The sequence below is a fragment of the Pseudonaja textilis genome, chromosome 10 (genome assembly GCF_049901715.1).
Source record: "Pseudonaja textilis isolate UNSWEBS1 chromosome 10, rPseTex1.2, whole genome shotgun sequence".
In the NCBI taxonomy this organism is placed as follows: domain Eukaryota; kingdom Metazoa; phylum Chordata; class Lepidosauria; order Squamata; family Elapidae; genus Pseudonaja; species Pseudonaja textilis.
Genome location: NC_141999.1, coordinates 8,883,142 through 8,895,386, shown reverse-complemented (window position 1 = coordinate 8,895,386; position 12,245 = coordinate 8,883,142). Strand labels below are relative to the sequence as shown.

The window sequence follows — 12,245 nt, the reverse complement described above, 5'->3', positions numbered from 1 at the left end:
TATTCAGCTTTGTTCAGGTATTTTCCCATGTCATTATAGTTGTGCTTTTAAAGTTGTAAGATTAAGAGTATCTTGGCGATGTTTCGGCGAGGTCCCACTCGCCATCCTCAAGCTGGTGCTTTCAGCTTTGTGCCAGTGCATACCTGTACCTGTGAAAATCTATGAAAACATATCTATATATATATATATTCCTCCAAAGACTGCAAGAAATTTGTCAGGAATAAGTTGCTGTTAATGGAGAGGACTGTCTATATAAGCTGTATTTTAGCTTTATTTTGTTTTTATTACTCTATCTTTTAAGAAATTATGCCATCTGATTTTAGCAGTGCAATCTTGGGAGCTCCAGGGCTGCAAAAATAATGGTGTGAGTGGGTGATAGGTAGTCCTCGATGTACGACCGCAATTGAGCCCAAAATTTCTATTGTTAAGTGAGACATTTGTTAAGTGAGTGTTGTCACATTTTACGACCTTTTTTGCCTCAGTTGTTAAGTGAATGATTATGGCAGTGGTGGGATTCAAATTTTTTTTACTACAGGTTCTGTGGGCATGGCTTGGTGGGCATGGCAGGGAAAGGATACTGTAAAATTTCCATTCCCTCCCCACCCCACTAACCTGCTTTCCAGCTCCGTTCTCATGTGCAGGGCAACCAAAGAAGACCCAGCCAATCAGCTGGGACTCAGGAGGTAGAGAATAGATGGGGGCGGGGCTAGTTAGAGGTGGCAAAGAAGTCCAGACAAAAAGCACACTCAGAAGGACTAGCTCTTTAGAATAGGTTAGGATAGGTTAGGATAGAATAGAATAGAATAGAATTGAATAGAATAGAATAGAATAGAATAGAATAGAATAGAATAGAATAGAATAGAATAGAATAGAATAGAATAGAATAGAATCTGGAAGGTCTTCTAGTCCAACCCACTGCCTAGACAGGAAACCCTATACCACTTCAGACAAATGGTTATCCAATCTCTTCTTAAAAACTTTCAGTGTTGAACCACTCCCAACTTCTGGAGGCAAGTTGTTCCACTGGTTAATTGTTCTAACTGTCAGGAAATGTCTCCTTAGTTCTAGGTTGCTTCTGTCCTTGATTAGTTTCCATCCATTGCTTCTTGTCCTGCCTTCAGGTGCTTTGGAGAATAGCTTGACCCCCATCCTCTCTGTGAAAGCCCCTCAAATATTGGAAGACTGCTCTTGTGTCTCCCCTGGTCCTTCTCTTCACTAGACTAGACATACCCAGTTCCTGCAACCGTTCTTTATATGGTTTAGCCTCCAGTCCCCAAATCATCTTTGTTGCTCTTCTCTGCACTCTTTCCAGAGTCTCAACATCTTTTTTACATCGTGGTGACCAAAACTGGATGCAGGATTCCAAGTGTACCAAGGCATTATAAATCTTACTTTATTGGATGTTACATTAACAGAATCTTGTAAGACAGAAAATGCATCTCTCTGTGTGTCAGATTGTAAAAACCAAGAAAGATCCACGGAGGTTCTTCCAAACAATCTCCTTTATTGTTCCTCAGCCACAGACAGAAATGTTGCCAAGCTGAAGCAGGTGACTTGCATCATGAAATGTACGCACTGAAACTGCAGGAGGAGTTATCTTCAGTCTCTTCCTTCCACGCAAGCTATCTAAACTTTGCTGTGTTTCACTCCTCTGGAATGCAGCCCCTGCCTCCTGGGAATCCAGACGACATTCTACCACACACTCCCCCTCCCCTCCCCTCCCCTTTACGGTCCAAGAACCTAGGGAGGGTCCCTTATGACATTTGCCATGCCCTCATTCCTTCTAAGGGCTCAGCTATCTCTGATCTTGCCTAATCTGCAGCTCTTCCTCCTATCTCCCAAGATCATTCCCACATACCATTAAAGATTTGGGGTCATGCTGAACTGGTTTGCATTGGCATGTTCTTAGCAACTAACCTGTGTAAACTATGGAGGGGAGTGCTCATTTATTTATTTATTTTTATTTGTCAATCGCTTACAAGATAATAGGTATAAGTATAAACATAGTTCTTAATACATGGATACATATAAGAAAAATAAAAGAAACAATAGGACAGGGATGGTAGGCACGTTGGTGCGCTTATGCACGCCCCCTACAGACCTCTTGGGAAAGGGGTGAGGTCAATAGTAGACAGTCTAAGGTTAAAGTTTTTGGGGTTTGGGGAAGGAACCACAGAGTCAGGTAGAGTATTCCAGACATTGACCGCTCTGTTGCTGAAGTTGTATTTCCTGCAATCAAGTTTGGTGCGGTTAACCTTGAGTTTGTATCTATTGTTTGCTCTTGTGTTGTTATGGTTGAAGCTGAAGTATTCATTGATAGGTAGGATATTCCAATGTATGATTTTATATACTATACTTAGATCGGACCCAAGGCAGCATAGTTCTAGGTTTTCTAGGTCTAGAATTTCAAGTCTGGTGGCATAAGGTATTCTGCAACAAGTAGAGGAGTGGAGAACTCTTCTTGTGAAATATTTCTGGACTTTCTCAACTGTGTTAATATCAGATACATAATGTGGGTTCCAGACTGATGAGCTGTATTCAAGTATTGGTCTAGCAAATATTTTGTATGCTCTAGTTAGTAGTGTAATATTACCAGAGAAAAAACTACATAGGATTAGGTTAACAACTCTTAATGCCTTTTTGGCGATGTAGTTACAGTGGGCTCTAGCACTTAGATCATTTGAGATGAGTACTCCAAGGTCCTTGACAGAGTTTGGATCATCAACAAGGTCTTGACTATTCAGCCTGTATTTTATTTTCTGATTTTTTTTGCCAATATGTAGGACAGAGCATTTATTTGTTGAGATTTGAAGTTGCCATTTGTTTGACCATTCTGATACATAGTTGAGGTCTTTTTGAAGGGTAACAGAATTATCTGTGGTTTTGAATAGCTTTACATCATCAGCGAAGAGAATGCAGTTGCTCTTAATATGATCACAGAGGTTATTTATGTAAAGTATGAAGAGAGTTGGTCCTAGAACACAGCACTGAGGGACACCACTGTTGACAGCTACAGAATTTGATAGGTCGCTTCCAATTTTAACCATTTGTTGTCTGTTTGACAAGAATGCTTCTATCCAGTTATGCAGGTGTCCAAAGATACCGTAAGATTTTAGTTTTACCTCGTCATGTGTCCCGGGGGATACAAAATTCTGGTTCTTGCACTTCTGGCTTCCTCAACTATTGTTATTTGATGTTGTTGTATTGTGTCTTTGTAGTTGTCTCTCCATCTTCTGGATCTGCCTTGCGTTCTTTTGCCTTTTCCTCTTTTTCTATATGCTTTCTAGGTGTAGAATCCCAAGACTTTCTCTTCAGATGAGCAAACCACTTCACTTGCGGCTTTTGTATGAAGTTTAAGATTAGTAACTTTCTCCATCATATCAAATGTAACCTTAAACCTACTTTCGTGAAAAATTCTACAGACAGCAATCCTACATATACTCAAAAACAACTGGCATGTCCTATTATATTGCAAGGGATCTACAGACATGGGGAGTATCACGCCCTTTCTATCCACATTTCCAGATCCTCCACCCTTATTTTTGGCTCCCTTCTGCTATCAGATAAGCATTCCAGGGTGACACATAATGCAGATAAAATCTATGCCAGAGCATATAAGACCTCATATAGTACAGATAGTCCTCAATTTAAGACTATATAAGAGCCCGGCAAGTTGTGTTGTTCGGGAAACAGGTCATCACATGACCGTATCCATTTTATGAACTTTTTTTGTGGTGGTCATTAAGCGAACACTATGCTTAATGTGAATGCCGCAATTGTTAAGCAGGGGCAATGTCTGCTATGAATCTGTTTTTGTTGGAAACTGGAATAACCAGTTTCTGGCGAAAATATTGTCAACCACAATCACACGACCATGGGACATTGCAATCGGCCATTTATGCAGACTGGTTGATGAGCAACCACAATGCGGTCGTGTGGCTGCAGCAGCGGCTGTTACAGCTTCAGAATTGGATCATAAGTCATTTCTAGAAGATCTGTCGTACCTCTCAAGAGTCGCTAAGTGACCTATCATAAGTCGATGATTATCTGAGTCACGGTGGTGCTGTGGTTAGAAGGCAGGACTGAAGGCTACTTCTGCTGATCACCGCAGTTCACGTCTCACTGGCTCAAGGTTGTCTCAGCTTTCCATCCTTCCAAGGTGGGTAAAATGAGGACCCAGATTGTTGGGAGCAAGAGGCTGACTCTGCAAACCGCTTAGAGAGGGCTGGAAAGCACTATGAAGCGGCAAAGAAGTCTAAGTGCTATTGCTACTTGAAGCAGGTGTTTCACAACTTCTATAAAATTACAGGTAGGTAGTCCTCAATTTACCACCACAGGTAAGCCCAAAATTTATATTGCTAACCAAGAAAATTGTTAAGTGAGTTTTGCCCCATTTTACGACTTTACTTATTAAATTTGCAGCTGTTAAATTAGTAAAATGATTGTTAAGTGAATCTGGTTTCCCCTTTGATTTTGCTTGTCAGAAGGTCACAAAAGGGATCACATGATTGCAACCATCATAACTGTGAGTCAGCTGTCAAGCATCTGAATGTCAATGGTGACTATGGGGATGCTGCAACGGTCATAATTGTGAAAAATTGTCATGTCACTTTTTTCAGTGCTTTGTAATGTTGAATGGTCACTGGTGAACGGCTGTAAGTCAAGGATTATCTGTAATAAGTCCATTTTTTCAGTGCCATGGTAACTTTAAACGGTGTTTGTAAGTCAAGGACTATTGTACTAATAAATCTGCCTTTACAAACATATAAACCAGGTCTACAAACTATTCAGAAAGCTAACAAAAGAAAAAGCAAACATCCTGGGCAAATCCATATTCCATAGATAAACTAGAATCAATACAGTAGGCAGGAACAAACTGAAATAATGCTCCAATAAAATAATAAAACAACAAAGCCAAATAGGTCCATCAGAAACAGCCACTTCAATCCTGACCAGGACAGGTAAGGACAAGCCATCATACATAAAAAACCAGCACGCACTCCACTCCATGGTATGAAAATGCTGACAGTGTTACCTGGTTTGGTAATTAAATGTTTGCAAGAAAAAAGCAAAGTTTATTGAACATCAAGATCTCAAACATCAACCTTGAGCTGCCCATGTTCTCAACTGTTGCTTTTAGTTGAGCCAAAGTTCATCTTTAATTATTGGATTGATTTGGTTTTATTTCCTGCCCTGTTTTTACATTACTTCATATCATATTATTGTTAGCTAATTTGGATACTGTTTAATGGGAAAATGAGCTATTGGTTTGACAAAATAAATTCATGTTAAAAGATGTCTAACTTTTTACTTTTACTTTTTTTCTAAGAAAAATCAAATATGGAAAAAATAGTTGCAGAAAACTCAATAGTGGGGCAACCTTTCCTGGAATGTATATTTTAATGATACAATAAATTTGGAGATTAGGAAACTAAACAATATCATAAAACTGCTCATTCAAATGATGAGAAGTGCTGAATTTGACAAGTCTGCGCTTTAACCAAACAAGGAAATATTCTCTTTGCTTTGAGGTATCGTTTCTGTAGATCATGGAACCTCACCCAGCAGAAAAAAAATTGTTTATCACTGAACATACTTACAACAGTTTGTGAAATCAATGCACTTTGCTCCAGTTTCAGGGCTAAGGACAGCAAACATTGCAACTTGGTTTGCTCAGTGCTGCTACTTTCTATTAAAATAATAGCTCCCCCTAGCCTCTTACCAGTGTAGAGAGAATCCTTGACTTACTGAATCTCGATTGAACGTTTAATGACCATTCAAAGTTAAAGCGAAACTGGGAAAAGTGACATAAGATCATTTTTCACACTTACAACTGTTGCAGCATTCCCCACAGTCATAAGATCAAAATTCAGATGCTTAGCAACTGACTCATACTTATGATGGTTGATATGTACGGTCCCGGGGTCATGTGATCACATTTTCTGACAAGCAAAGACAATGGGAAAGCCAAATTCACTTAACAACAGTGTTGCTAACTTAACAGCTGCAATGATTCACTGAACAACTTAAATCTTAAAAAGTGGGCAAGGCTAAAAAAAATGGTTTAAACTATAAAGCCAGCTGTAACAAGTAGGATGCATACAACACAGTGAATCACACACACACACACACACACACACACACACACACACGCGTGCCAGGGTAAGGGATAACCAGGTCTAACAGGTAAAAAGCATGTTTAAAAGCAGCAAACTAGGTTTACACTTGACCTGGTTAAGCCTAGGCCCTAGAGCACAGGTCTCCAAACTTGGCAACTTTAAGACTCGTGAACTTCAACTCCCAGAATTCTCTGGGGTTTCAAGGCCACAAGTCTTAAAGTTACCAAGTTTGGGGATCCCTGCCCTAAATATAGCCTTCCTTTTATTTCTCTGACACTGATGCCAGAGGTGGTATTCAGCCAGTCCTGACCAGTTCTGGAGAACTGGTAGCGGAAATTTTGAGTAGTTTGGAGAACCGGCAAATACCGCCTCTGACTGGCCCCGCCCCATCTATTCTCTGCCTCCTGAGTCCCAGCTGATTGGCTGGGTCTTCTTTGGTTGCCCTGAACAGGAGAACGGAGCTGGAAAGCAGGCTAGTGGGGTGGGGAGGGAATGGGGATTTTCAGGTATCCTTCCCCTGACACGCCCACCAAGCCCCACCCAAAGAACCGGTAGTAAAAAAAAATTGAATCCCACCACTGCACTGATCCCCACAGCATCTCTTTCTAGTGGCAACAGGTTTCAAAAAAGGGCTAAATAATTTACATGTGATTTATCCTTTGAGATTAGGAGAGAGAGAAGAGATAATCTCCATGAATTTGCTAACAGTCTAGGTTCTGGATTGTACATGCAACAAAATAATTTCCCCCCACAAAATGAGTGGCAGGAGAAATTGGACTATGGTTCTCTCTGAATAGTAATAAAGTGATCAGCAGGAGGGACTGCCAAGCATTCCCCTCCCCCACTTTCAATTTAGCCGATGCAGAAAATTACCAGTAGCCTGCCCACCTGCCTTTTCCTTTTTTTTCCCTCTCTCCTTTTCCTTTTTTTGCTTGGAACAAGGGGTTTTTTAAAAAGTGTGCTTCTTCATCTGCCAAGAGATTTACAGGGCAGGCTTTCCGGAGCAAATGTCCAGGAATTCCATGCCAGCAATACAGTATATCAGGGGTTCCTCTTGCAATAACTGGTTGTGGGCCTGTTGTTTATTCCAGTTTGTGTTTGGAAAGGAAATTTCAAGCAGAGACCACTCAGGGATCAAAAAGAGTGAAATCCCCCACCAATACCTCTGGTTTGTCACTCGCTGAAAAGTATGTGCTGAGTCAGAGTCTGCTTGTTTCTGATACACACAAGGGCTGCCTGGGCTTTATCCTGCTTGAATGTCAGTAATCAGTGTAGCAAATTGAGGTAATTGCATAATTGCATTTAATAAGTACACTAAACACAGCAACACGGAGATGCTAGGATTGTATAACGTACTAGGCTGAAACAGGGCTGTCATTCATTCTGTTGCCGGAACTTTGGTTTAGCCGAAGTTAAGTGTGCCTTGTACCCTCCAGTAATATTGTATGCTTAGGTGTGTGTGTGTGTGTGTGTGCATGCGTGTGTTTTACACAATCTTAGGCAAATGAACCTAGCCTATGGACATGTTCTTTGTTCTTTGAACAAAAACCAGAAGTAGCCATTCCAGGGATGAAGGCCTTTTACGACCTGGAGCAATGAGGTAGGCCGCACAGACCTGTCAACAGAAAAAGAACAGTGCCTGAAAGGAAGCAGTACACAGCAGATCCTGGGGAAATCACACCCCCGATTGGACTATTTTTTATTTTCAAATATATGAATATAAAAAAGAATTTGGGGAGTGGGCTGGGGTGATATACCAGCAGAGTTAAGTTAGGCATTTTCTGAATTTTTCACACCCCGAATCAAAAGGTTGTCCCTCACTGACTGAGAGAAACATTGGCTTCATTTTGCAAAGGACATTCAACCTCAACAGGAAAATTTCACCATGGATGATGTTGGAAACCGCATCTGGACAACCCATGCGGAACAATGCAAATGACAGCAGTGGACCCACCAGTGATTGGCTGATACTGCCAGCTGACTGACAGGAGAGTCAGGGCCATTCTTCCCAAATAAATCCTTCTTTATTCCCTGCACAAAATGAGGGCCCAGTTGCTAGAACTGGTTGCCACAACACAGGAAATCCCAATAGTCTTGCTGACCTGAAAGAGGTATCAACTACCAGCAAATACAGGGGTGGGGGGAATGATTGCTGGTGGGGTCCTAGGAGACACTGTTTCTTTCCATCAATATTGTATGGGTGAGGGGGAGTTTCTATCACCGGGTAGGAACAACCATTGCAGAGTCCCTATAAAGGAAAGGAAAACAGTGTTTCTTTATGTGAGGATTTGCACCCTATGGAGCAGTGGGTCTCCAACATTGGCGATTTTAAGCCTGGCAGACTTCAATTTCCAGAATTCTGGGAGTTGGTCCACCAGGCTTAAAGGTGCCAAGGTTGGAGACCCCTGCTATGAATTATAATAGCAATCAGTCTTCCTAAGGCGTAGATCACAGGCCCATTCTCTAAGAAAGGAGACAGCATTGAGAAAATGAACTACAGAAAAGCTAAAAGTGGCTCCTTTATGCAGTTGAAAACATTTTTTTTCTTTTACACCAGGACCTTAGGACCTCCTCAATCTGTCTGAGAGCAGCCTTGCAACCTTGCCATCAATCTTACTTCTGATAATTGAAGCACAGTTTGGCAACATTGCATGGCTTTCACGCAAGTAAGTCTCCATGGCTGAGGGGGAATATACTAGTAAGGCTGGTTTTAACTTTCCCTTGGCAAAGCGCCATAAGTAGACTCTCTTGTGTTTGTGATACCTCCAGATGGCAATCGTGGTGTTTTAATTTCCCATGATTCCCTGCAGTGGTGTGGATTTGGCAACTTCAACAATCCAAGGTGGGTAATACACACTGACTGACCTCAAAGTGACTCTTGGGGGGGTGGGTGGGGGGGGAATAGGTATTTAAACCCACTGTTTCTCAACAAAAAATTCTTGGATTCACATGTATTAAATCAAATTTCAAGGCAGCCTCAGAAGATCTCAGCAAACGGAATATTTTTCAAGAAACTGTGGTTTTTAATTGATCAGTTATTTGTAATCTTGTAAATTATCCATACTTTCAGTTGTATACAAGTAGTCCTCAACTTACAACCACAACGGAGAACAGAATTTATGTTGCTAAGCAAGGCGTTGTTATGTAAGTCGCACCCAATTTTACAATCTTTCTTGCTGTGATTATTAAGTGCATCAGTGCAGTTTGCATGTTGGAAAGCTGAGTGGGAAGGCTGAAATCACATGAGCTCAGGACACCGCAACCACCATAAATAAATTAGTTATAACATTACTGGGGGGAAGAATGACTTACAACTTATGACTGTTGCAGCACCACTATGGTCACATGATCAAAATCCAGGCATTTGGCAACTGTCTTCTATTTATGACAGTTGCAGCACCCTGGAGTCATGTGGTGTCCATTTGTGATATTCTAAGATGGCTTCCAGCAAGCAAAGTCAATGGGGGAAACTGGATTCACTTAGCAAAAAGGGTTGTAAAATTGGGGGCAACTCATTTAACAATCATCTCTCTTAATAACAGAAATTCTGGTCCATTGCCACTATTTGGAAGTGTGACTTTTTTAGAAGGAAGGAAGGAAGGAAAAGATGGATGGAAGGAAGAAGGAAGGGAAGGGAAGGGAAGGGAAGGGAAGGGAAGGAAGGAAGGAAGGAAGGAAGGAAGGAAGGAAGGAAGGAAGGAAGGAAGGAAGGAAGGAAGGAAAGAGCAAGCACAAGAGGCAAATCAAGTTCCTTGATTGTTCATTGTAAATCTTTCTCCTTAACTCCATCTCCAAAAATAAAACAAGACTGACAAATAAATAGAACTCCTTTCCGGGAGAAAGACCTTACCAATTTTGCAAAGGGAGCAGTTTCACAGGCAAGCTCCGTGTGAATAATCCTCAAAATAAGTGAAGAAATCTATTATGCACCAAACAGAATCTGTTCAAAGCCACATTATGAGCGAGTCTACACTCCAGCTATTCTTGCTAGCTCCGGCCTGACAATGGATATGAATACTCGTGAGCCAGAAAAATAATCCAGATTTCTCGATGCAGAGAGATCATAAATCCTGGGTGGTTTGCTCCATTGTCATTGAAGTGACATGAGATAATTCTATATTTAAGGCGACAGGGGTGGGCAGTTTATCCTTAGACACATTCTTGTGGAGACAGTCATGCTTAATGCCATCAAGCAAAGGACGGACATCACTTCTATTCTTCTTTAGAACTGAGACCTTCACCAACCCTGCTCAGGTTTTCCTCTACTCCACTGGGATCCTTAACATTGGGGAAATATTTTTCATCCTTAAGGTATGCAATATTCTCCCCTCTCAAATATGTAACTTGCTTTGAAAAGTTGTTTGAGATTCTTCAATTATATTTTGCATGAAATAAATCCTATCCCACCAACCTTTTATTTTACAAGAACGTTTTGTTCTGTTCTTTTCTTCTACTTTAAGTTACTATGAAGAGGAATCCAATTAAAAACAAAGGACCTATTCTTTCATATTAGGTCCCAAAATAGCTTATCCTTTTAAAATTACTTCTGTTTATTATTATGTCTACAGTAGGTTGCATTCCTTTATCAATAAAAGCAGCCTGGCTGAGAGTGAGATATTTCCATCACGCCATATCAAATCATGGCAACATCTAACCTGAATTCATGACTAATACTTTTTGTTTTAGGTAAATGCAAACTATAGCTTACACAGTTTCTGATGAAACAGCAAACTCTGGTTTCCCATGAACAAGGATAGGGTATTTCTAATTCTCATATGCAAGCGTGATGAATATTAATGGGACAAACTCTTAGTATTCATTTTTCTAACCCTGAAGGTTGTCTTCATACCATTCTAATATCCTGCCAAGGATCTGTAGAGCTTCAACAACTTGGCACTTCAACCTCAAAACCTGGGAAGTGTTTATTTGTCCTCGACTTTAAACCACAATTGGGACCAGAATTATGTTGCTAAGCAAGGCAGTTGTTAAACAAATCACGTCTGATTTTACAACCCTTTTGCCAGAGTTGTAAGGTGAATCACAGCAGTTATTAAGTGAATCACAGCAGTTGTTAAGTGAATCAACATTGACTTTGCCTGCCATAATCTGTCTGGGAAGGTCGCAGTGTTGATTATGGGACCATGTCAATGTGTGGATTATAAATGTGCACACCAAGAATAAGTCTCTATTTTCAGCATCATTGTAATGTCAAAACTGAATGAATGGCTGTAAGTTGAGGACTGTTTCATTATTTTATGATAAAAAAACCAAGTTAGAGTGTTAAAGTGAGTCCGTTGCTTCAATCATTTGCCTGATTCTGTCTGGCACATATTCAGGATGAATCCAGCATGGAGCTGTTGGAGAAAAAAACTGCTGGCCGTAAGGAAGCTCTGCATACAGACACAGAGAGGGACTCCTTGACTTACTTTGTGGCCATTCAAAGTTACAGTGGCACTGAAAAAAAGTGGCTGCTATCATTTTTCACACTTACAACCGTTGCAGCATCCCCATGGTCATGTGATCAACATTCAGGCGCTTGGCAACTGGCATGTATGATGGTTGCACCTTTTGCGATCTTCTGACAAGCGAAGTCCATGGGGAAGCCAGATTCACTTAACAACCATGTTACTAACTTAACAGCGGCAATGATTCGCTTAACAACTCTGGCAAGAAAGGTCGTAAAACTCGCTTTGCAACTGTCTCGCTTAGCAATAGAAATTTGAGGCTATTGTGGGTATAAGCCGAGGACTAACCTGTAATAGCACCTACGAGATTAAGAGCCACATTGCTAAGATGCCATTGCTGATGCCAGAGGTGGTTGCAAGTACTTGGAGTCCTTTCTAAGACAGAAGTCTTAGTTGGTCAGCATTGTTTATTTCAAGTTTGTTACTTCAGGTTCGTTTGTGCATCTAGTTGCAAGCTTCATACTCTTTCCCTTTCAGTGCATTTACATTACGAAGGATGGATGGTGTGTGTTGAAAAATAACCACATGCAATGAACATGAGATAAATGTGTATAATAAATTGCAAAGACTGAAACTAACACCTGTTAACAGGAATTATTTGGTGGTCTTTTTAATTATTTTTTATTATTAAATTTCCTTTGTTATATATAAAATTTCCATA

General features: G+C 40.6%; 1 protein-coding gene across 1 annotated transcript in view; it reads left to right on the top strand.

Moving 5' to 3' along the window:
* Window positions 1-10,270: 10,270 nt before the first annotated feature.
* MYOM3 (myomesin 3) overlaps window positions 10,271-12,245 on the top strand; it is a 49,890-nt gene continuing 47,915 nt past the window's right edge. Inside the window, exon 1 of the mRNA XM_026702847.2 lies at window positions 10,271-10,430. The gene's annotated coding sequence lies outside the window, so the exon portion shown is untranslated. The remainder of the gene's footprint in view (window positions 10,431-12,245) is intronic.